Source organism: Bubalus kerabau, chromosome 8, assembly GCF_029407905.1.
Source record: "Bubalus kerabau isolate K-KA32 ecotype Philippines breed swamp buffalo chromosome 8, PCC_UOA_SB_1v2, whole genome shotgun sequence".
NCBI lineage: Eukaryota > Metazoa > Chordata > Mammalia > Artiodactyla > Bovidae > Bubalus > Bubalus kerabau.
In genome coordinates, this window is record NC_073631.1 from 19,026,131 (window position 1) to 19,044,050 (window position 17,920).

Sequence of the window (17,920 nt, forward strand, 5' to 3'; positions counted from 1 at the left end):
CACATCCATACATGACCACAGGAAAAACCATAGCCTTGACTAGACGGACCTTTGTTGGCAAAGTAATGTCTCTGCTTTTGAATCAGCCATAGGTATGCATATATCCCTTCCCTTTTGAAACTCCCTCCCATCTCCCTCCCCATTCCACCCCTCTAGATTGATACAGAGCCCTTGTTTGAGTTTTCTGAGTCACAAAGCAAATTCCCATTGGCTATCTATTTTACAGATGGTAATGTAAGTTTCCCTGTTACTCTCTCCATACATCTCACCCTCTCCTCCCCTCTCGCCATGTCCCTAAGTCTATTCTCTATGTCTGTTTCTCCATTGCAGCCCTGTAAATAAATTCTTCAGTACCGTTTTTCTAGATTCCATATATATGAATTAAATATGACATTTATCTTTCTCTTTTTGACTTACTTCACTCTGTATAATAGGCTCTAGGTTCATCCACCTCATTAGAACTGACTCAAATGCATTCCTTTTTATGGCTGAGAAATATTCCATTGTGTATATGTACCAAACTTCTTTATCCATTCATCTGTCAATGGACATCTAGGTGGCTTCCATGTTCTAGCTATTGTAAACAGTGCTGCAATGAACATTGGGATACATGTGTCTTTTTCAATTTTGGTTTCCTCAGGGTATATGCCTAGGAGTGGGATTGCTGGGTCATATGGTGCTTTTATTCCTATTTTTTTAAGGAATCTCCATACCGTCTTCCATAGTGTCTGTATCAATTTACATTCCCACTAACAGTGCAAGAGTGTTCCCTTTTCTCTACACCCTCTCCAGCATTTACTGTTTACAAATTTTTTGATGATGGCCATTCTGACCGGTGTGAGGTGATAGCTCATTGTGGTTTTGATTTGCATTTCTCTAATAATGAGTGATGCTGCGCATCTTTTCATGTGTTTGTTAGCCACCTGTATGTCTTCTTTGAAGAAATATCTGTTTAGATCTTTTTCCCACTTTCTGATTGGGTTGTTTTTCTAGCACTGAGTTGTATGAGCTGCTTGTATATTTTGGAAATTAATCCTTTGTCAGTTGTTTCATTTGCTATTATTTTTTCCCATTTTGAGGGTTGTCTTTTCACCTTGCTTATAGTCTCTTTTGCTGTGCAAAAGCTCTTTAATAGGGTCCCACTTCTTTACTTTTGGTTTTATTTCCATTACTCTAGGAGGTGGGTTATAGAGGATCTTGCTTTATGTCATCGAGTGTTCTGCCTATGTTTTCCTCTAAGAGTTTTATAGTTTCTGGTCTTACATTTAGGTCTTTTATCCATTTTGAGTTTATTTTTGTGTACGGTGTTAGGAAGTGTTCTAATCTCATTCTTTTACATGTAGCTGTCCAGTTTTCCCAGCACCATTTATTGAAGAGGCTGTCTTTGCTGCATTGTATATTCTTGGCTCCTTTGTCAAAAATGTGGTACCCATAGGTGCATGGGTTTATTTCTGGGCTTTCTATCTTGTTCTATTGGTCTGTATTTCTGTTTTTGTGCCAGTACCAAATTTTCTTGATGACTGTAATTTTGTAGTATAATCTGAAGTCAGAAAGGTTGATTCCTCCAGCTCCATTCTTCTTTCTCAAGACTGCTTTGGCTATTCAGGGTCTTTTGTGTTTCTATATGAATTGTGAAATTTTTTGTTCTAGTTCTGTGAAAAATGTCATTGGTAATTTGATAGGGATCACACTGAATCTGTAGACTGCATTTGGTAGTACCGTCATTGATTTTCCCTACCCAGGAACATGGAATCTCTCTCTTGTCTTTCGTCTCCTTAGGTAAGTTTATTCCTAGATATTTAATTCTTTTTGTTGCAGTGGTGAATGGGATTGATTCCTTAATTTGTCCTACTGATTTTTCATTGCTAGTATATAGAAATGTAAATGATTTCTGTGTATTGATTTTGTATCCTGAAACTTTGCTAAATTCACTGATTAGCTTTAGTAATTTTCTGATACTATCCTTAGGCTTATCTATACAGTATCATGTCATCTGCAAACAGTGAGAGCTTTTCTTCTTTTCCGATCTGGATTCCTTTTATTTCCTTTTCTTCTCTGATTGCTGTAGCTAGAATAACAGTGGTGAAAGTGGGCACCCTTGTCTTGTTCCTGATCTTAGGGGGAATGCTTTCATTTTTTCTCCATTGAGAATAATGTTTTATATAGGCTTATCATATATGGCCTTTACTATGTTGAGGTAGGTTCCTTCTATGCATATTTTTTGAAGAGTTTTAGTCATAAATGGATGCTGAATTTTGTCAAAAGCTTTTTCTACATCTACTGAGATTATCATATGGTTTTTATCTTTCAATTTGTTAATATGGTGTATCACATTGATTGTGTATATTGAAGAATCCTTGCATCCCTGGAATAAACTCAATTTAATAAACCCATTTAATTCATTTACATGTAAAGTAATTATTGGTATATATGTTCCTATCGCCATTTTCTTAATTGTTTGGGGTTGATTTTGTAGATCTTTTTTCTTCTCTTGTATTTCTTGACTATATAAGTCCCTTTAACATTTGTTGTAAAACTGGTTTGGTGGAACTGAATTCTCTTAACTTTTGCTTGTCTTTTTCAGGCAAGCTTTTTATTTCTCCACCAATTTAGAATGAGATCCTGGCTGAGTACAGTAATCTTGTAGATTTTTCCCTTTCGTACTTTAAATATATCCTGCCATTCCCTTCTGGCCAGCAGAGTTTCTGCTGAAAGATAAGCTGTTAAGCATATGGGGTCTCCCTTGTATGTTACTTGTTGCTTTTCCCTTGCTGCTTTTAATATTCTTTCTTTGTGTTTAGTCTTAGTTAGTTTGATGAATATGTGTCTTGGCATGTTTCTCTTTGGGTTTATCCTGTGTGGGACTCTTTGTGCCTCTTGGACTTGACTGACTTATTTACTTTTCCATGTTGGGGAACTTTTCAAGTATCATCTCTTCAAAAATTTTCTCATACTCTTTCTTTTTCTCTTCTTCTTCTGGGACCCCTATAATTCAAATGTTAATGCATTTGATATTGCCCCAGAGGTCTCTTGACTATCCTTAGTTTTTTTCATTTGTTTTACTTTGTTCTGATCTTCAGAAGTTATTTCCACTATTTTATCTTCCAGCTCACTGATTCACTCTTCTGCTTCAGATATTCTGCTATTGATTCCTTCTAGAGTATTTTTAATTTCAGTAATTGTATTGTTTGTATGTTTATTCTTTAATTCTTCTAGGTCTTTGTTAATTGATTCCTGCATTTTCCCCATTTTGTTTTCAAGGTTTTTGGTCATCTTTACTATCATTATTCTGAATTCTTTTTCAGGTGGTTTGCCTATTTCCTCTTCATTTATTTGGACTTCTGTGTTTCTAGTCTGTCCCTTCATTTGTGTAGTATTTCTCTGCCTTTTCATTATCTTTTTTTTTTTTTTTTTAACGTATTGTATTTGAGGTCTCCTTTTCCCAGGCTTCAGGGTTGAATTCTTTATTCCTTTTGGTTTCTGCCCTCTAAGATTGGTCCAGTGGTTTGTGTAAGCTTTGTATAGGTTGGGATTTGTGCTGAGTTTTTTGTTTGTTTGTTTTTCCTCTGATGGGCAAGGGTGAGTGAGGTGGTAATGCTGTCTGCTGATGACTGAGTTTGTATATTTGTTTTGTTTGTTATTTAGATGAGGCGTCCTGCACAGGGCACTGTGGTTGGGTGATGCCAGGTCTTGTATTCAAGTGGTTTCCTTTGTGCAACTTCTCACTATTTGATACTCCCTAGGGTTAGTTCTCCAGAGAAGGCAATGGCACCCCACTCCAGTACTCTTGCCTGGAAAATCCCATGGACGGAGGAGCCTGGTAGGCTGCAGTCCATGGGGTTACTACGAGTCGGGCACGACTGAGCGACTTCACTTTCACTTTTCACTTTCCTGCATTGGGGAAGGAAATGGCAATCCACTCCAGTGTTCTTGCCTGGAGAATCCCAGGGATGGAGGAGCCTGGTGGGCTTCCGTCTATGGGGTCACACAGAGTCGGACACGACTGAAGTGACTTAGCAGCAGCAGCAGGGTTAGTTCTCTGGTAGTCTAGAGTCTTGGAGTCAGTGCTCCCACTCCAAAGGCTCAGGGCTTGATCTCTGGTCAGGAACGAAGATTCCACAAGTGGTTTTTTATGGCATTAAGTGAGATTAAAACAAATACCCAAAACTGAGAAACCAAACAGAAACCCCAGACAAATGGCAATTACAAAATCAGGCAAATAATAATTAAAATATTGGAACATACACATATACCCCCATAAGCAAAGTCAAAACAGTCCAACAAAAATAAATTACAATAGATTGACCTCTCAAATAAAGGAAACCAAAATTATATCTACCAGTTGAAAACAAAACAAACTAAAGCACAAACTGGAAAAAAAAAAAATGAAAGCAAGGTGCCAGTTGGGGAATAAAGCAATGAAAATAAAACAAATATGTTAAGAGGAAAGGAAAGAAAGAAAGAATAGACATGCGAAGTTAAATAGAGGTAGATAAAGAAGATTTATATACATTAAAAGTTAACTGCAAGGGGAAAAGAACAGTAGGAAAAGCAAACAAAGGAATAAATGTAGAAAAAATAATAATAGGTTTAAAAAGTTAAAAATTATAAAAAGAAGAAAAAAAAAAAGGAAAACTCCAGAGAACTGGAAAAGCCCTATGTAGAGGCAGAGGTTTATAACAACAGTAAAAAATGTGACTGAGGAAAAAAAATAAAGCTTAATTAGATTTCATAGTGCCAATAAAATTGACAACTACAATGAGAAGCAGGGGGGAAGGGATTAAAAAAAAGAGAAAAGAATCTACAAAACAAGCCAAAACATAAGAATAAATGAAAGCCCAGAGATAAATCCACGCACCTATGGACACCTTATCTTTGACAAAGGAGGCAAGAATATACAATGGAAAAAAGACAATCTCTTTAACAAGTGGTGCTGGGAAATCTGGTCAAGCACTTGTAAAACAATGAAACTAGGACACTTTCTAACACCATACACAAAAATAAACTCAAAATGGATTAAAGATCTAAACGTAAGACCAGAAATTATAAAACTCCTAGAGGAAAACATAGGCAAAACACAGTCTGACATAAATCACAGCAGGATCCTCTATGACCCACCTCCCAGAATATTGGAAATAAAAACAAAAATAAACAATTGGGACCTAATTAAAACCTTTTGCACAACAAAGGAAACTATAAGCAAGGTGAAAAGACAGCCTTCAGAATGGGAGAAAATAATAGCAAATGAAGCAACTGACAAAGATTTAATCTCAAAAATATACAAGCAATTCCTGCAGGTCAATTCCAGAACAATAAACGACCTAATCAAAAAATGGGCCAAAGAACTACAGACATTTCTCCAAAGAAGACATACAGATGGCTAACAAACACATGAAAAGATGCTCCACATCACTCATTATCAGAGGAATGCAAATCAAAACCACTATGAGGTACCATTTCATGCCAGTCAGAATGGCTGCAATCCAAAAGTCTACAAGCAATAAATGCTGGAGAGGGTGTGAAGAAAAGGGAACCCTCTTACACTGTTGGTGGGAATGCAAACTAGTACAGCCACTATGGAGAACAGTGTGGAGATTCCTTAAAAAACTGGAAATAGACCTGCCTTATGATCCAGCAATCCCACTGCTGGGCATACACATTGAGGAAACTAGAATTGAAAGAGACATGTGTACCCCAATGTTCATCACAGCACTGTTTACAATAGCCAGGACATGGAAGCAACCTAGATGTCCATTGGCAGATGAATGGATAAGGAAGCTGTGGTACATATACACAATGGAATATTACTCAGCCATTAAAAAGAACACATTTGAATCAGTTCTAATGAGGTGGATGAAACTGGAGCCTATTATACAGAGTGAAGTAAGCCAGAAAGAAAAACACCAATATAGTATACTAACACATATATGTGGAGTTTAGAAAGATGGTAACGATGACCCTATATGCGAGACAGCAAAAGAGACACAGACGTATAGAACAGTCTTTTGGACTCTGTGGGAGAAGGTGAGGGTGGATGATTTGAGAGAATAGCATTGAAACATGTATATTATCGTATGTGAAACAGATAACCAGTCCAGGTTTGATGCATGAAACAGGGTGCTCAGGGCTGGTGCACTGGGATAACCCAGAGGGATGGGATGGGGAGGGATGTGGGAGGGGGTTCAGGATGGGGAACACATGTACACCCATGGCTGATTCATGTCAATGTATGGCAAAACCCACTACAATATTGTAAAGTAATTAGCCTCCAATTAAAATAAATAAAATAATAATAATAATAAATGTTTTTCTTGAGTCACTGCTGTCAGAGTCCTTTCCCTCTCTGGGAGTCACAGTCCACCTCACCTCTCTAGGATGCCCTCCAACACTGTGCTGATCCCTGGACCTGCTGTGGGGGCAGCTCAGATTCTGATCTGGTCCTACTCCTGTGTGTTCTTGCCTCCAATGTCCACAGCTATCAGAACTAGTGAGCTTTCTTTTGTGGGGGCTCTCAGTGTCCTATTATAATTCCTTAGACATGGAGTCTCCGAGTTGATTGTGTGGATTTAACCTGCAGCTTATACATTTGGTGGGAAGGTTTTGGGTCTTATTCCTTAGCCACACTGCCCCCTGGGTTTCAATTGTGGTTTTATTTCCACCTCTGCATGTGGGTCGTCCACTGGGGTTTGCTCCTGAGGCTGCCCTGGAGGACTTGGGTTTGTCCCTGTGAGGGCCAGGTGTGGAGGTGACGCAGCTGCTTGGGTCACAGGGGTTCTGGCAGCACCAGGTACTCGGGGGAGTTGGCAGCTAGGGCAGCAGGAAATATATAGTGGTCTAGAAGGGTATGGCGGAGAAGGCAATGGCACCCCACTCCAGTACTCTTGCCTGGAAAATCCCTGGTGGGCTGCAGTCCATGGGGTCACTACGAGTCGGACATGACTGAACGACTTCCCTTTCACTTTTCACTTTCATGCACTGGAGAAGGAAATGGCAACCCACTCCAGTGTTCTTGCCTGGAGAATCCCAGGGACTGGGGAGCCTGGTGGGCTGCCGTCTGTGGGGTCGCACAGAGTCGGACACGACTGAAGCGACTTAGCAGCAGCAGCAGAAGGGTATGGCAACCAGTATTGGCCAATACGCTCCAGTCTTCTTGCCTGGAGAACCCCCTGACAGAGAAGCCTGGCAGGCCACAGTCTACAGGGTTGCAAAGAGTTGGACACGACTGAAGCGACCCTGCATGCATAGACAGAAGACATTTTTTTTTTGCCTGTGGCAGCTCTGCCCCCATGAGTGTTGAGCGTGAAGGTGGTGCAGCTGCTTGGCTTGTGGGGACCCTGGTGGCGCCAAGTTTGCAGGGACATGGACTGCCTCCACTGCAGAAGTTATGGTCCCATCAGAGTCTTTTTTCGAGCCTCTTGTAGCTGGTGATCAGAAGTCCTCTTTGACAGTCTTTCTCCCTAGCTTTGCCTGTTCAGGCACTTAGAGGGCTCCCTTGCCTGGGTCCTTCTCTGTTGTCAGACACATAGAGGGGCCCCCCTGGCTGGGGTCCTACTCTGTAGTTCAGTGCATTCGGTGGGTCAGTCTCTCTATTGTTCAGCTGCCAATGAGAGACAGAGGCTATGATGATGGTTCCACCCCACTATGCGTGACTCAGCAGTATCGCCTTGCTTCCAAGTCTGCCCAGCTTTCCTCCACGGGCATTTCCCCCCATGATCTCCTCCCTCACATCCCCTTGATCCATCTCTACGCAGTCAGCAGCAGCCCTCACCCCGGGATTGCTCCCATCCCTAAACTCCAGCTACCAGCTGCAGTACCTTCCAGGGCACCTGCGTCCCTGTCCGGGGGTACATGTGGCAGCAGCAAGGACTGTCTGATTCTCATTCCATTTAGGCTGCCGCAGATCAGCTGTTTCCCTCTCAGCCTTAAATGTTTCTCCTCTGACTCAGATAATTGCCCGATGTGGGGATTGGAACCCTGCTTCAGTTCCCCCACCCCTGAGGGCAGGTCCAGTCTTACTAACACTCCTGTTTTTCCCACTAGTTCCTTCATCCTGCTGAGTTTTGTGTAGCTCACAAAAACTTTATATATTTATATTATAAATATATAACTTTATTTAATATATATATTTTATATATTATATATTTATAATATATAAAATATATATTTCATATATATTTATAATATATAAATAATATATGTATATATTTCATATGTATTTATAATATAAATATATGTATATATTTCATATTTAATATTTATAACTTTATAAGAATATGTAAGTTTATATATTCTTTTGCACTGGTCTCCTTTATGCTCTCAGCTGGTGTTCTGCATGCACTTTTGTGTCTGAAGGTGTATTCCTGATGTATCCATGGAGAGAGATGTACTCCATGTCAACCTACTCCTCCGCCATCTTGTTCAAAATCTGTTACTGACTTTTAATCTGTTTTCCAGATATAAGGAACTCTTTCCCCTTAACCTAATTATAATTTATAACAGCTTGGGAAATTACACTTTTGTAAGTGAAATCCCAACACTTCTCTTCTCCCTCTACCTGATCCTTCCAGGAACTGGAAACTCTTAGGTTTTCTGTAGATTTATCAGATGAATAAGAAGGTCACCTCCTGACTGGTACAAGAACATCAAGATATCTGGGGGACTTCAAGAAGAGGAGAAATCACCCAAATATATAGATTATAGGCACAATCTGATGACAAGCCAATGGTATAGCTTTCCTGGCCTTTAGTTCATGAGGTTCTTTATGAAGAGTTCCAGCATAACCAATTTAAAAGAGCCTATGTGATCAATCAACTATAATCAGACTTACTTTTTCAACAAATTAGTTGTAATTTGTCTATTTTTGGATTAAAAAATATAAATAAAAATGAGGGCAATTTTAGAAATAAAAAAATGTTTCAATGGATATTAAATTCTAGTTTTGTTGATTCAAGTCAGTATTTACTGCTTAAGACTCACTCCCAAGTAGTTCCTTGTTACTATGTTACTTTACTGTAAAGTTTGAGTCATTAAGACAATATTCTAAGCTTTTTTTCTGAATTCAAACACAGTACTCTAAGTCTGGATGAAGGTAAAATGCCCCATGACCTGCAACCAGGTGATTATACTTACTGGAAAAGGCATCATTTAAACAACTTTTATCAGGTGTTCTTAAATACCTCATGCACAACGCAACTGAAGGGACTTAACTCTCTAATTCATATTTATCACTTAAAAAAGCCCTCCGAATTGGACTGGTCTATAGAAAGGTCTGTTGATTCCAAGTGATATCCGCAAGAGGACAAAAAAGGGATGATAGCCATGGCAGACAGCGAACCCAAGAATCCAGACCAGGTCAATAAGATCTATCACACTAATTCAATTGAACTTTTTCCCAAAACTTTGTCTCCCTACTAACATTGAAAGTTATTGTTTTATTTCTAACCATACTGTTGCCACCTGTAACCATACTGTTTCCATCCTAGTGTTTAGAATGGAAAGAAAATTCTCTAATGAAGTTGTCACAAGGTATTATTATGCAGGACATGTACCACTCCTTGCTCCAGGCCTGTGGCTTGAAGTGCGTGTATGGTGTTTGTATGAAAATTCAGTGTAACTGATAATGTGTATAACCTGCAAAGTGCTTCCCCATCCGCATGCCTCTGTGCTTATTCATTTTGTCTCATTATTTTCCCCCAACTTGGATAAGCAGGCAAATTATACACACACACACACACACACACACACACATGCATACACACAAACTATAGCCCTAGCACTGAGGGGCGTCACTGACCCAGGGCAGGCAGCTACCATTATGGCAACAAGGGACAATTACTTTGATTATTCATGCATTCTATCTAAGTGGGAAATGTGCTGGAAATTTTCACATATTGAGGTCTGGGAAAGTCATTCGGGCTTATAACATGACTTAAATTGAACTTTAGGCTAACCAGAACAGCCCATTTGTGGCCTATTAAACATACACTCTACATCTGTTTTAACCACTGAAAAATACATTAAAAAAAATAGAATAACTGTTGTTCAGTTCAGTTGCTCGGCCGTGTCTGACTCTCTGTGACTCCAGGGACGGCAACACACCAGGCCTCGTTGTTCCGGAATCCAAAATACAGCCAGGTAGACGCTGTGGATGTGGTTTCAGACACAGTTCTGTATTACTGAGCGCTCGAGTTTTCTAAATAGTATCCGACTCAAGGACACAACCAGATATTCTCAAAAGACTATCTGCTCGCAGCTGCCAGCGGCATCCTTACGGTCTCAAGGTCTCCTCTTGGAGCCAGGAAACCTTTATCTTACTTTAGGAATACAGTGGAAAACAAAGTGGCTCAAGCCACAGCCTCCCAGGTGGGCACTAGATTCTTTAGCCAGGACACTATTAGATAATAAAATTGCTTTAAATAATATTTTGGCAAAAAGGGAGATGTGTGTAGTGACCAACAACTGTTATGTATAATTCGTATCCCTGGCCTCGAGAGCTGTATGTCAATCGATGAAGTAAAAATGGTCTCTCACCCTACACGCAAAAATAAACTCAAAATGGCTAAAAGACTTAAATCTAAGGCGTGACACCATAAAACGCCTGTAAGAGAACATAGCAAGACATTCTCTAACATATAACACAGCAATATTTTCTTAGGTCAGTCTCCCAAGGCATTAGAAATAAAGGCAAAAATAAACAAATGAGACTTAAGCTTAGAAGCTTTGCACAAAGTAAAACAAAATGAAAAGACAACTTATGGAATGGGAGAAAACATTTGCAAATGATGTGACCAACAAGGACTTAATTTCCAAAATATATGAGCACTTACATACTTCAATAACAACAACAAAAAAAACAACCTAATCAACAAATGAGCAGAAGATCTAAATAGACATTTTACCATAGAAGATATACAGATGGCCACCAGGCACAGGAAAAGATCCTCCACATGGCTAATTATTAGAGAAATAGAAATCAAAAGTATAATGAGGGATCACCTCACACCAGTCAGAATGGCCATCATCAAAAAGTCTACAAACAAAAAATGCTAAAGAGGGTGTGGAAGAGAGAGAATCCTTGAGCACTGTTGGTGGGAATGTAAACTGGTGCAACCTCTACGGAGAACAGTATGGAGGTTGCTTAAAAAACTAAAAATAGAGCTCCCATATGAGCCAGCAATCCCACTCCTGAACATACATTCAGAAAAGACAAAAATTCTAATTCAAAAAGATACATGTACCCCAATGTTCAAAGCAGCACAATTTACAGTAGCTAAGACAAAGAACCGTGGTGACAGCCTAAGTGTCCATCAACAGATGAATGGATAAAGATGTGGCATATATGTATACACACACAAATACAATGGAATATTACTCAGCCATAAGAAGAATGAAATAATGTCATTTGAAGCAACATGGATGGACGTAGAAATCATACTAAGTCAAACAAAGACAAATATCATGGCTACCACAAAAAAGATACAAGTCAACTTATTCACAAAACAGAAACAGACTCAAAGACAGACAAACTTATGGTTATCAAAGGGGAAAGAGAGGGCAGAGACAAATTAGGTGTTTAGGATTAGCAAATACAAACTACTATATATTAAATAAACAACAAGGTCCTACTGTGTAATGCAGGGAACTATATTTAATATCTTGTAATAAATTATAATGGAAAAGAATTTTAAAAAACCATATGTGAAAGTGAAAGTCGCTCAGTCATGTCTGACTCTTTGTGACCCCAAGGACTATACAGCCCATGGAATTCTTCAGGCCAGAATACTGGAGTGGGTAGCCTTTCCCTTCTCCGGGGAATCTTTCCAACCCAGGGATTGAACCCAGGTCTCCTGCATTGTAGGTGGATTCTTTACCAGCTGAGCCACAAAGGAAGCCCCCCCAAAGAATACATGTATGTGTGTATGTATGTTATACATGGATAACTGAACCACTTTGCTATACACCAGAGACTAACGCAGCTACTGAAAGCCCTACCGGTGCAAGAAGTTAACTGAATGCTGACCGCAAGCACATCAACCCCATATATATAACATATGGATAACTGAATCACTGCTGTACACAACGAAACTAACACAAACTAAAACTAACCAGTAAATTAACTGTACTTCAATTAAAAAGAAAACCTTAGAGAAGTTAAAATGAAAATACAGAGCAATTCAAAAAGCTGCTCGTTTACTGGATATATGTAAAGAGAACCCACTCCAAAACTTATTTTCCATCTAAAATAGGAGGACTATTTGGAGGAATACTGCAAGATGCATTTTAATCATTATCCTTATTATGATATGTCTGCTAATTTTCCAAGCTCTGTACATGTACTATGACAAAGCAATCAAAGAGAGAGGTAATGTTTTCATAACACAAAATATCAGTGCTAGGCTTGAAACTGGGGCATATAACCAATTCTGAATCCATTCCTCACATTGAGGAAGGACTATACCCCGTTTCAGCAGGAAATACCCAGAGCCCCATTCCCTCTAAGATTTGGGGAAAGCTGAAACAGGGTGGAGGCTGAAACCAAATCCTCCTAAAAGTGAGTTCCTTGGCCAAGTTTATGATGAACTTCTCTAACCAAAACTATTCCCTTTCTTGTCCTGTACATGTTCCCTGTCAAGTTTGAGGACTATCAAAGAAAAGAAGGGATTGTAATCAAGTAGAATGTTATGCGGCTCTTCCTGAACAGATTCCCCATATTCTCCATCTACCTCTTGTTTATGGGAGAAGGCAATGGCACCCCACTCCAGTATTCTTGCCTGGAAAATCCCATGGATGGAGGAGCCTGGTAGGCTGCAGTCCATGGGGTCGCTAAGAGTCGGACATGACTGAGTGACTTCACTTTCACTTTCCACTTTCATGCATTGGAGAAGGAAATGGCAACCCACTCCAGTGTTCTTGCCTGGAGAATCCCAGGGACAGGGAAGCCTGGTGGGCTGCAGTCCGTGGGGTCACACAGAGTCGGACACGACTGAAGCGACTTAGCAGCAGCAGCAGCAAGCCATATCCTTGAGCTGTTTTGCAGCTACTAAAATCCCTCCCAGGTGGAAGAAGTTAACTGAATGTTGACCACAAGCATGTAGACCCCAAACTGATTAGAACCAGAAGGTTGATGCTGACTCCTGATTACCTCACTACCGACCAAAAATAGGAGACTGTCCACCAGCTGATCCCATAACCCTCGTCCTCACCCTGCCTTTAAAAACCCCTCCCTGAAAGTCATCAGGTAATTCAGGCCTTTTCCTTTGGACGTTAGCTTCTGGTACTACTTGCCTGATGCCCTGCAATAAACACTGGACTTTCTTTCACCACAAGCCAGTGTAAGTAGACTGGCTTTGCTGCACTGGTGAGTGGACCCACATGGGGCTGAACAACAAAAGAAGTCAGTTACAAAAGACTATGTATTATAAGATCCCATTCTGTCCATTATAGGCAAATTCATGGAGATAGAAAGCAGATGAGTTGTTGCCATTAATAGGATGGAATAGGGAGTCATTGATAATGGGTACAGAGTTTCTTTGGGGGGTAATAAAAAATGCTCTGGAATTAGATAATGGTGACGGTTGCATGACCTTGTGAAAATACTAAAAAGCACTGAATCGTACACTTTAAAAGGGTGAATTTTGTGGTATGTGAATTGTAACTCAATTTTTAAAAATCCAATTTGTGTGTGCGCACACACACAAATCCTACCACGTAGGACAGTTAAGAAAATGTCTGGGCTTATGTGTACAAGGCACAGTGTCCAGCACAGAGTTCCTCCGCAAAACAGCTGTTTTTATTTTCCATAGTCCACGTAGGGTCAGAAAGAGTGAAGGGAGGAAAGCCATAAACACAGTTACATCAGCCTGACATCTCTGCCTCTGACGTCTGCAGGGACACTCACCGCTCCTCCTCTGCAGTCCACTGCCTGGTATTCCTGGACTGTCCGGCTTCCACCACTGGGGCTCTTCAGGCAGGAGGCCCGAGGTGCACCTCCACCCTTGTCCTCTTGCAGACCTCGTCGCCCCTTCGTCTTCCCTGCTCAGGCCTCTCCCCCTTGTCCGCTTGCCCTGCCCACCCCCAGAAAACGACCGCGAGACCAGGACACTTCCGGCTTTAGCGTGAGCCCACCCCTCTCTCCTCTCCAGGTGCTTCATCTTTAACCAAAAGCCTGGTTTCTAGAGTGGGAAAACCTGCTTGGCCCTGGGTTGCTCTCACCATGGGCTCACCACTGAGACCCAAGATGAGGAGGCTGGGGTGCCCCCCACCCCCGCCCCGGGCAGGTTCTGAGGGTGGCTAACAGATGGGTGGCAGGCTGCAGGGAGCAAGAACTCAGGAGAGAGTCATCAGGATCTGCTCTCTCCTGCTAGTTTCTTCCTTCACGCTGGAGCCAAAGTCACAGCTCACCCAGGAGGGCAGCTCCTGCCAGCAGGATAAAAATACCCCTCAGTTTGTCTACTGATCCCATGCATGGCCAACTCAGCCATGAAAGGCCAGGAGAGAGCAAACAGGGCGGAATGGTGCTGACTTCCCTGCTTGCTGACACATGGATGAGGCTGGATAAAGCCTTGATGATGAGCATGAATGTTTCTTTTATTGTTCATCAAGCCCTTCGAGGAATTACGGGAGCTCCAGACCATTTTCTCAGGGGGAAAAAAAATCCATAGAGGTGTATTTTCACACAAAATTACAGACAATCTCAGAGGATATACAGAACTCTTGATGCTAAGAGGTCCATAATTCCCTGGGCCAGAACAGACACTATAGCAGAGCAGAAAGGATTTAGAAGCCAGCCATTGGAAATAGCATTAAGCTGCTGGAAAAGGGTGGAAGCAATGGTGTTAATCTATGGTGTTGATCCCCATCCTGAGAATCCTTCTGTCTGCACCAGGGATGGGGCGCAGTGGGGGATGCTCTAAATGTGAGACAGACCCTTGGGCACTACAGCGCAGGACCAGAAATAGTAAGGAGATACCTTGGATCCAAATCGATAGAAGAGCTCCCTGGGAAGCAGCTGGAGAAGAAAGCCCCGGAGAGCTGATATATAATCCAGCCTCCACCGATGAGGCATTTCTAAAATCAACTGCCACATCCCTGGCTGTCAGAGGTGGCCTCTGTCAGGTGTTAGAGGTTTCCAGGGCACTTCGGATCAGCTAGTTCTCTGCCAAGTCACGCGATCACCACCCTAATGCAAAGAGTGAAAGTTGCTCAGTCGTGTCTGACTCTGCAACCCCATGGACTGTAGCCTGCCAGGCTCCTCTGTCCATGGAATTCTCCAGACCAGAATACTGGAGTGGGTAGCTGCTCCTTTCTCTAGGGGACCTTCCCAACCCAGATCTCCTGCATTGCAGGCAGATTCTTTACCAGCTGAGCCACCAGGGAAGATACACTAATGCCAAAGCCAGCAGTCATGCAACACTGAGATTAGTGTTCCCACCAGTGGGTGGGGAGGTGGGGGGGCAGGGTTTGTAGCAGTGGAAGGAGGAGCATCTCAGTGCCCTTGAACATACGGGAAGTGCCACCAGAGGGTCAGGCCATAGGATCAGACGGGAAAGAAAGAGACGTGAGAGCGCCTGAAGGGGTGGGGGGAGGTCCCAGAATTCCATTGAGAACAATCATGTTTTTCTCCAATCATGTTTTTCACGCTCAACAACTGTGGCTCCTCTTGAGAACTCAAGAGCCAGCATTTGGGCCTGTTGAGAGCAGCAGAGTCCTCAGGTCAGTCTCTTATCGATTGCTTATCAGACGTAAACACATATTCTGTATTAAGGGCAAAGATTCTATTTTCAAAGAGGTTCATTCAATTGATTGAAGAAGTTTAATTGAGAGCATTGAACAGCCCGGGCTGCTCGATGGTCTAGCCAGCATTCACCCTCTCTCCCACTCTGCCCAGTCTGCTCTATACCTCTCTGCTCCTGCTGGCTCCACATTTCTGATTACAAGTGTCCCATCGCTCTCAACACACAGTCACTCTAGAGCAATGCGATACTTGTAACCAGAAACAGTTTGCAGTTGCTTCAATGTAATGTTGGTATCTACAGATTTGCCCAGCTTCAGAACTCAAACCCTAGCAAACACCTTGAAGTAAAAGAAGCCTTGGTCCAGGCGTGAGGCAAGGTGCGCTGTAGTCTTGGTTTTCCACTCAGTTCAGTTCAGTTGCTCAGTCGTGTTCGACTCTTTGTGATGCCATGAATCGCAGCACACCAGGCCTCCCTGTCCATCATCAACTCCCGGAGTTCACTCAAACTCATGTGCATTGAGTCGGTGATGCCATCCAGCCATCTCATCCTCTGTCGTCCCCTTCTCCTCCTGTCCCCAATCCCTCCCAGCATCAGAGTCTTTTCCAATGAGTCAACTCTTCGCATGAGGTGGCCAAAGTATTGGAGTTTCAGCCTCAGTGTTATTCCTTCCAAAGAACACCCAGGACTGATCTTCTTCAGAATGGACTGGTTGGATCTCCTTGCAGTCCAAGGGACTCTCAAGAGTCTTCTCCAACACCACAGTTCCAATCAATTCTTCGGCACTCAGCTTTCTTCACAGTCCAACTCTCACATCCATACATGACCACTGGAAAAACCATAGCCTTGACTAGATGGACCTTTGTTGACAAAGTAATATCTCTGCTTTTTAATCTGGTTTTTATTTCTGGTTTTCCACTAACATGTAGGTTTTTCTGTGTCCCTCAGTTCCCTCAGTCTCCTCACTTGGATATCAGGGGACTGGATACAAAGAGCTCTGTGATGCCTTTTGACTTCTCTGTACAGTCAAGGACAGCGGCAAGGTGGAGGTCTTCCAAAGGTCACCAAGAGCACCAAGCCTTCTAGCCCCAGTGCCAGGGGTTGACCTCAAAAGGAACTCCAGTGGGGTTTCTGGAAAACATTCCAGTTCTTTCACCCAGCTCACGCCATAGCCCTCTGGAAAGGTTACACAGTGTCTCCTCAAAGTCCTGTCAGTGGAAATTTGAGTGGATTGTTATTGCTTTCTTCTTCCAAGGCCCATTCCCTCCTCCCCTAATAATGGAACCCTAGTTTTCCCTTAAGGAATTGTCCTTTCTCTGTTGCCAGTCCTTGAGGATTGAGCTCCAGGGACAGGCTCATGAAAAGCTGGGCAAATAGCCTATTTTCCACCTCGGTGGTTGACTGATGATGGGATAAAGGACAAAGGCAGACTCAAATCAAGACTTCGGCCAGAGATGCTGGAGGCCTTTGTCTTCTTTATGGAATGAAGTCTCACAGAAGAAATCAGAGCTGGGAGCTGAGGAGGAGACAATTGTTGAGAACAACATTTGAGCCCCTAGATCCAGCCATGCCTGAAAGCCTACATGTGGACTTTCAGTTACCCGAGCAAATAAATCCATTCCCACTTTTTTGTCGTTGAAGGGAATTTGAATTGAATTAGGTGTCAATAATAAAGTGTTCTTTGAACTTTCTGCTTTTCTCATTCATGCATGCCTGTCAATGTTGCCAAATCTGAGTTATTTCTGATTAAAAGAAGAGGAAGGGGAGGAAGAGGGGGAGGAAGCAGCAGAAAAAGAGAAAGAGAGAGAAGGATAAGAAGTAGAAGTTGTTAAATCTAAAAGCTGCATAAAAGGCAAGGTCTAATGCACTGTTGGTAATTATATATAGCACTGTTGTTACCACTTCCTGCCCTGTACCCATCAAAAATATCACTCATTTATAAGAATTCTTCTCAATGCAGAATTCTTGGCACCCACTGCTAATCACCTGCAGTTGACTCCAGCCTGAAATCTATTTCCAACAAAGCTAAGACGCCTACTGATTCAATGGACATGAACTTGGGCGAACTCCGGGAGATGGTGAGGGGCAGGGAGGTCTGGAGTGCTGCAGTCCATGGGGTCGTGAAGAGTCAGACACGATGTAGCTACTGAACAACAATAAAGACCCCTAGAGCACTACACTGTGACTGA

The 17,920-nt window shown here is 42.0% G+C and overlaps 2 long non-coding RNA genes across 3 annotated transcripts in view; one reads left to right on the plus strand and one right to left on the minus strand.

Moving 5' to 3' along the window:
• Window positions 1–14,033, minus strand: part of LOC129658943 (uncharacterized) — a 57,872-nt gene extending 43,839 nt beyond the window's left edge. The window contains exon 1 of the long non-coding RNA XR_008717601.1: window positions 13,898–14,033. This is a non-coding gene — a long non-coding RNA (uncharacterized LOC129658943). The remainder of the gene's footprint in view (window positions 1–13,897) is intronic.
• Window positions 13,178–17,418, plus strand: LOC129658945 (uncharacterized). Of its 2 annotated transcripts, none has more exons than XR_008717605.1 (3): window positions 13,178–13,331; window positions 13,888–14,141; window positions 16,680–17,418. It is a non-coding gene; the product is annotated as an uncharacterized LOC129658945 (long non-coding RNA). The 2 variants fall into 2 exon arrangements; XR_008717604.1 differs by having other exon boundaries at window positions 13,180–13,357.
• The last annotated feature ends 502 nt before the right edge of the window (window positions 17,419–17,920 follow it).